Raw genomic sequence first — 8,540 nt, 5'->3', positions numbered from 1 at the left:
AAATGTAAATACTGTAAAACACTGCATAGATTTGTTTAGTATGGCTCTTGAATATATCAGACTGCATTATTATTCTCTTTGCTCTCATTTTGATGCAGAGTTTGTCCTTTCATTTGGAAAAGGCTCTGCCATATTGGTCCATGGCAATGATGCTTGGAGACATTATTGCGCTCTGCCTGGGGGGTACCATTTTGATGTGCTGGGGAAGTGCGCTCCCAGGACATAGAATGTAGTAACAGAAGAGGTTATTTATGTGTAAGGTATTCATTAAGCTTGATGAAGACGGGTGGGGAAATATCTTTTTGTTGTGTTGAACCACAACTCTCTTTTCCAAGTGTAACCACCTCATGAGGGAACTTTTATAATCTGGTTGTAAGATTTTCTTTCCTGATTGATGTTCACCAAAATTTTATAGTTTCTATTTGCTTGTTGACCTCGAGGAATGAGAACAATTTTTGGCATTTAGAGACCCATGACATAGAAGGATATTGAAACATACAGAAAGAAAGCCCTTTCCAACAAGACAAATGGGATGACTTGTTCTAACGGGCCATGTGTTCTGGGCTGGCCTAAGTCCGAGTATGCTGACTCCCTTTGCCCATTTGGTTTATACTGAAAAGAAATTTCTTTTCAAGCAAAAGGGACATAGGGGAGGCATTGGGACTAGAACTCCAGTTTGGCTTCTATGATTTGTGCTTGTAACAGTTAAGATTTTTTTCTATTGCTTAGAAGCGAAACTTTGCTCAAACCAGCTAAATTAATAACAGGAGTTTATTTGCATATGTAACTGAGGAGGCAATAGTTTAAACTTACTCAGATATTGATCTAAGGACTCAAAAATTGCCATCAACTCTTGGGATTTTTACCATCTCTCAGCAAAACTGGCCCTTGTGTTAGTTTCATTTGCAGGCTCCCTGTGGTGGCCTCAGGTCTAATAGAAAAGAAAGAACTTCTATACCAGTCCTGCGATGTGCTCTGTGTGGACCGATGTGGATGGTATGTCTACTGTTCCTGAACCAATCACAGTGGCCGGGGGATGCTTTTGCTGATTGGCTGAGACTGGGTGATGTGCTCCCCAACTGGAAACAGGAGTGATACCCCACCTGAATTTCATGGACTAGGAATGGGGAAAGGTTAGTGGGTAGTAAGAAAAATTAATGTCCACTACAGTATTCTAGAGGCTTTGCTACTTTTTATTCTGGATCAAATGCTTGCTAATAGCAATGAGGTCTAAGGACCTATTTACACACACAAACAGTTATTAAGAACCACAAAAACATGCAACCCTAAAAATAGAATATGTGGATATGTTTGTGTGTGCGCGTATGTGTATACAGAAGAAGAAGAGAGAAATATGCATACATGTTTGATAGGAATATTCTGAAAGGATATATATACCCCCCAAATGATTCAAATAATAGTTTAGTAATACTAATAGTAACTAAATATTAAATAATTTAGTAATACTAAACATCAATGCTAAACTATATATGTATATATGCATACATATATGATGGCATTATTATTCATATGTAAAGCATAAAATTATTTAATATTAAATAATTTTAACTTTGTTTTTTCATTTCGTTTATCTGAATTTTCTAGTTTCTACAATCATCTATTGTAATTAAAATAACTAGATATTTTAGAACTATGTAGTCGAAATACGCCAAATAACAGTGTTACTATAGTATTATTTGAAGTAAATCATTATTTTCTTCAATTGATTTGCATATGTAAAGCCAATGCAAACTTGATAATTGATCTACGTCATACCAAGGAGATGCTGAATTGGAGATGTGCCATACTGAGTTGTAGCCATCCACTCTGAACTCTCTACTGGCCATCCTGTTATGAGGGAGGAAAATAGTCTCCCCTTTTTTCCTCTATAAATTCTTCCAGTAACTAAACTTATATTTTTGGGCTCTACTATGTATCTATACAATTTTTTCTCTCCTTTAATAAATGCCAATAACAAAAGTGACAATAATGGCAATAAGAGTAATAACATAGTGACTGCTCGATAAATGGCAGCCATTTACCGAGCAGTCACTATGTTCCAGGTACAGAACTCAGTGCTTTGTAAGCATTATCTAATTTGATTCATTTAACAATTCTGGCTTTCATTTATTATTACTTAATCAAGAGCTATTTATTGAACAAATACTACTTTCTAAGGAATGACTTGAAAGGTGGATATTTTATTACAAAGCAGAGTTGTGCAAAAAGGGAAGCCACTAAGGAATGGAGAGTGGTCCATTCTAAGAACAAGATGGGTTCCTTGGAAGTTTAGTGGGATATCAGGTGCTAAGAATGGAGGAGACCCATGCCCAGCTCCAGGTAGCATCTTAGAGGTAGGTAGGAGGAATTCTGATGGCGCAGAAGGTGTGCATGTTTGGGGACTGAAAACTTAGTACCATACTGGACCTTGTTCAGGAGGAAATAAAGAAGAATTGGCATTTGCTTTTAAGAGCAAGGCGATGCTGTCTTTTAGCTAAAGCCTTGATATGAGTTTTCTGTGCCTCCTCCTTCTGACGTTAATTTAGAGTGGGATGATCATAAAATTGTCTTTTCTCTTGTAACTTTCATTTCTCTATATATATCTTGCAGATTATGATGCTAGCTTAATATTTAAGAGTGAGAGCACTGGTGTTTGAGAGACCTGAGTTCAAAACACTGATCTGCCACTCACTGTCCAAGTGATCTTGGTAAAATAACCTAGCACATTCAAGGCTCAGTTTCCTCATTTATAAAATTGGCTTAGTGTAATTGTTACCAGCATTTGGAAAACGGCTGTGGCACAGTGTTGAGCTGAAACAATATAGTTTAGTGGTAAATTGCACAGAATAGAGTCAGATTGCTGGGTTCAAACCTTGGATCCCTCTCTTACTAACTCTCTGATCTTGGGCAATCTACTTAAATTTTCACTGCCTTAGTTTCCTCATTTGAAAAATCAGGATAATAATATGAACAATTCCTTTCTCATAGTATTGTTGTGAGGATTACATGAGTTAATTTATCTAAAGCGCTTAGAACTGGCCTGGACTTGTAGTAAGCTATATTCATGTTTATTCTTAATATGTTTATACTTTCTTGTAGGCTAGTTGAGAGAACTCAAAGAACGACTGTTGATTAAAAGGCACTTTACATAATGCTTTTACACATTAAGTGCTCTGTTTTATATTAAGGTTAAGGAATCATAATATTAAAGAGGTTGACAAGAACATTGCAGGCTAATGAGCACACTCTAAGATTCACTCTCATTTCTGTTCTCAAATTAGGGATTTGATAGTTCTCTTAAGATAGGATTGTCTCAATGATGAGATATCTGCATAAACACTTCCTTTTGTAACTTCCTTAAGTTTGGCAGTTTGTCTCAGGGCATCCCTGGTTTTCCCATGAAATGTTTATTTCAGCCACCTTGCCATTCTTTCTCAGTATTCATCACTGATTCTTCCTCCCCATCTTCCTCTATTTTCTCTATAGTTTAAGCTACAACTCTAAATATTGGGGGAGCTCTGCTATTCTATTCTACTCTGGGTTCCTTTATCTTCTTTCAGTTGAGTCTCCATAGATGCATTAATCCAAACCTATGACTTAAATAACTTTTAATCACTAAGCTAACATTCCCAAACTCTATCTCTAATTCTGACTTCTCCCTGGAATTTCAACTGCGCACATGATATCTTCACGTAAGTGTGCAATAGGCATCTCAAATTTAACATAGTCAAAACAAAACTCCTAACTCTGAGCTCCTTCCTTCCTCTCAGTCTTGTCAATTAACTCTTCATTCAGTTGTTCCAGATAAAACAAAAGGGGGGGTTATCTTTGATATTTCTTTCTCTTCCATATTACGTTCTGTCAAACGTGTCATTTATTCATTCACTCAGTTAATTTCTCTCCATCCCCACTAATACCATCTTCATCCAAAGCACCATTATTTTTCTGTTGGAATTCTGCAACAGTGTCCCAACTACCTAGTTTTCTGGCTTTTACTCTTATCTCTCTTCAATCCACCCTGTGCATAGAAGACCAGGTCATGTTGCTTGAAACTCTCCACTGGATGCCTACTGCATGATACTAGATCAGAATTCCGTATTCTCCTTTTCCCGATCTGTCCTCTGTTTTGTTCCATGACTTCACCTTAAACAACCTTCTCCTTTCTCATTCTCGTCAGCCTAATTTGGACTTCTTTCTGATGCTGGTACAAGTTAAGCTTGTAGCTTTCTCAGAGACTGCCATAGATTCACACTGTACTTGGAATGCTCTTTTCCATAATCTTTGTTCTTGACATTCAGATCTCAGTTTAGATGCCAGCTCCTCAAAGAGGCCATCCTGACCACCCAACGCAAGGTAGCCACGTGGTCATTTCCTAAAATATCACTATCTTTTAGTACATTGCAAAACAATTTTTAACCATCTGATACTTTTTGTCATTTACTGATTTATTTCTTTATTTTTTTTCAATTTGATTCACACTACTACAGTGGTTTTGGGGGTGGTTTTGCCCTCCCAGGGAACGTTTAGTAATGTCTGCAGACATTTTTAGATTTCATAATGAGAGGCATGCTAAACATCCTACAATGAATTAGCTCCCCACAACAAACAATTACTTGCTCCAAACGTCCTTGGTGGCTAAGGTTGAGAAACTGCACTAGAAGACAGTACTAAAAGAGCAGTCACTTTGCTAGTGTTATTCATGTCCTTTGCCTAGTGCCTAGAGTGGTACCAGACATATATTGAGCATTCAGTAAACATACTGAATAAATAAATGTATGAACATAGGATTTTTAAGACCTTAATAAGATCAATAATTCCTTCTGATACATAATATTTAAGCAATTTTTGATCCCAAATGCTTGATAAACATCATGATCTCAGAAAAATTCAAATTGATGGTGTTTGTCATTAATGTGATAAAAATTGTATAACAAGAAATGATGATCATCTGAATACCTACCGTTACTGTACATTGACTGCAAGGCGTCTCCAATAAAATAGAAATGTAGATTGAAATCTTCTCCTTTGGAGGACCTTTCCTCTCCTATAAAGGCAGTTTGCATCATGGTTATGAGTAAGCATTTAAAAACTAGACTGCTTTGGCTCAAGTTCCCCTCCACCGTTTCATAGCTTGGTGACCTTATATAGCTCCTTGAGCTTTTTCATGCTTCAGTTTCTCACTTGTCAAATGGAGATAATAGTTAAAATACCTTCCCCATGGGGTTGCTATGAGAATTATGTGAATTAATATATGTATAGCACTTAGAGCTTGGCACTTAATAAATACTGTATGTGTTAAGTCTCTTCATATGTTAAAAGAAAATTGGTTCTGTCTCTTCTTGGTATTTAAACAGATCCTCTAGGAACCTTGACTATGCAGGAGAGAGCTCCCTGATGATGGAAGTAAGCGTTAGTTATGATAATCATTCATTGTAAAAAATAGTGAGCTATGGTTGTGATATTTGTATGTATGTTAATAATAACATGATGATGATGATAATGATGGAATTCTCAATCTAATAATCTCCCTTTAAATTCTTGTGGACATAGGACTCAGGTGAGCAAATGGAATTCCAGCTCTCATAGGGTCGGGTTGGAGTCAGAGAATTGAATACAGAGAAAAGTGAAGTGTGAGTTGAAATCTTTGCATGCATGTCTACCATCACATCCACAGAACTGTGCAGTGCCCCCCCACTCCTTGTGCCCTCTCCAGTATCATCTTCTTTGGTTATAACTCCTCTTCTCGCTCTGCCTCTTGGCAGATGGTGAAAATCAATAAGAAATAATAGGCGGGAAATGGTTGTGTTTCGTCGAGGAATTTCTGAGATAAGCAGGAGAACATGTAGTTATTATATGACTAATGAATGCTGTTTTCCCTCACTGCACTCAAATGTGAGCAATATTATTGAACCTGGCCTTGGTCAACTGTGGTATTGATTTTCTTTTGTGATTTCAGATTCTCTTCTCAAGTTACCTTAACTAAAGACTCGAAATAGGAAAACCAGTTCAATTTAGACAAAGTGTGCACTGAACTTCAGACTTAGATTTTAATTGATGCTTTTTGATAAAATCTTAGGTTGCCTTCTTGCATATACTTATCTATTTATCTTTATTCGCAATACTTTTTGATTATTCTTTTTACTGTAAAGTGTCCTTTATTGATGCTTCATTAATATGTGGCAAGTCATCTTTCTTTTTTAACAACTTTATCCAGATATAATTTATACACCATAAAATTCACCCATTTAAAACTTATGATTTCATGTTTTAGGTATACTTGAAGAGCCATGCAGCCATCACTATGAGCTAATTTTAGAATATTTTGACACCTTAAAACAGAAACCTTGTACCTATCAGCTCCTCATCCCCTGACCAAGCCCTAGGCAACCACTATACTTCCTGTCTGCATAGATTTGCTTATTCTGGATATTTCCCAGATATGGAATCATACAATATGTGTTTTTTTGTGTCTGGATTTTTTCATATAGCATATCATAAGTCAGCTTTGTTAGGATCTCAGCTTTTATATTGATTATGGCAAAACCCTGAAATTCTGACCAATTTTCCATTTAGTTTGACTCACCAACACCTTGAATTGCTGTTTGGAAGTCATCTCTCTGAGTCATCCTGGCGAGTGTTGGAAATGGCTATTATATATGAATATTATTTCCCCTGGATCCCTCCTCAGGAACCAGTGGAGGACTGTATGTATTTGAGATCATTCTAAGGAGTTATACACGGGTCCCAAGGACTCTAGTAACTTGATAATAGGTTCAGTAGGGATTACAAACATTGCCTTGAGCTTTCCCTCTCCCATCTTTCTTTCCTCATCTACGCAACTTTCATGGGTGCTGGTGGGTCTCAATGACTCTGTGGAGTGAAGACCATCTTCCTTGAGAGTTCTGGAGTTGGCCAGGGATGCAGGGGTCTCTGTTCCTAAAGACTTCCAAATAGACTTCAAACTAGAGGAGATTTACTGGTTTACTGCTAAAAGAAGGGAACCCACTGGCTTCTGACATTAATCTTTCTCCATAGCAGTTAGTGTAGACAATATCTGAAGACTTCTATAGATTGTAGAGATGTACGAACATTCCCATGTGACTTTTCTGACCTCTCTATTTACTCACCAAGAAGACTGACCATGAGAGAGTGGAAGGGTTACAGACTCAGGGAACAGTCAGACCTAGGACCGAATCCTGGCATGGCCAACTTATCAGCTTATTGATTCTTGTCAAGTTTTCTAAGGTTCATTTTCTCTGTGGGAAAAACAGGCAAAAGTAAATGCTGTAAACATTCAGTTAGGTATATATGTGAGGAGCTTTACATTGAGTGGATACTCAATAACCAATCACTGCTCTTAAAGGCAGTGTGGTGTAGGAGAAAGAGCTAAGCCTGCGGAGCCAGAAGACCAGCATTTGAACCTTAGCTTTCAACTTACTAGCTATGTGACAATGAGCAAGCTTTTTCCCTTTTATTATCCTCTGTTTACTCATCTATAAAGGAGGAATTATATCTTTCTTGAAGAGTTGCTATAAAGATTGAAAACAGCGGCCAGCCCTGTGGCTGAGTGGTTAAGTTTGCGGGCTCCGCTTCGGCAGCCCAGGGTTTCGCTGGTTCTGATCCTGGGCATGGACATGGCACCGCTCCTCAGACCACGTTGAGGTGGCATCTCACATGCCACAGCTAGAATGACCCACAGCTAGAAGATACAACTATGTACTGGGGGGATTTGGGGAGAAAATGCAGGAAAAAAAAGGAAGATTGGCAACAGTTGTTAGCTCAAGTGCCAATCTTTAAAAACAAAATTGAAAACAATATTTACAAATTGTCCATCCCAGTACCAGATATTATAGAAAGTGGTCAATAATTGATAACTATGACTATTTTTTATTGTTATCAAGGTGGCCATGGCCAGTGAGGATCTCTCTAAGCCTAGTGGTATCAAATGCCTGCAATAAAATGTGGCACAGGTTAGAGTGATGTTAGTAATCATTCCCAAACCAATTCTTTCCTCCACTCCTATGGCCTTCTGACTGATGGAACATGCATACAGGGATACCAAAGAGGTAGCAAAGTAGAAGAAAAAATTAACTCCAGTGTGGGGCTTTCTGGTACAATGTGGCTGAATCGAGGTGATAGACCTAATGCCAAAGTGGAGCCACTTATTTTTCACTTTGAATTCACACTTAGGGATCTGCAAACTCAGGTATGCCCAGGAAGAGAGTGGAAGCAAGAATGAGAGCAATACAGAGACTGAGATGAGACCAAGGTAGAGAAGCGTGACTGAATGTGAGCATAAAGTGCCTCCTGAGTTCACTTACCCAGCTTATTGCACAGGACGTGAATATTAACTCATCTACTCAGTCAGAGCCATAAACAGGAAAAACCTGGCAAGGGAGCCTCAGCCCTGTATGCTTACTGCATTAGGAACCAGGAGTAAAGGAAGGTTGGGCACGTCTGAGCCCGGAAAGTGGAAAGAGGAAGGAGTTAGTGGGAATCAGTATCTTTGTCCATTGGTAACCACATACAGTGACTGGTTG

Source organism: Equus caballus, chromosome 12 (assembly GCF_041296265.1).
Source record: "Equus caballus isolate H_3958 breed thoroughbred chromosome 12, TB-T2T, whole genome shotgun sequence".
In the NCBI taxonomy this organism is placed as follows: domain Eukaryota; kingdom Metazoa; phylum Chordata; class Mammalia; order Perissodactyla; family Equidae; genus Equus; species Equus caballus.
This window is presented reverse-complemented; position numbering follows the sequence as displayed.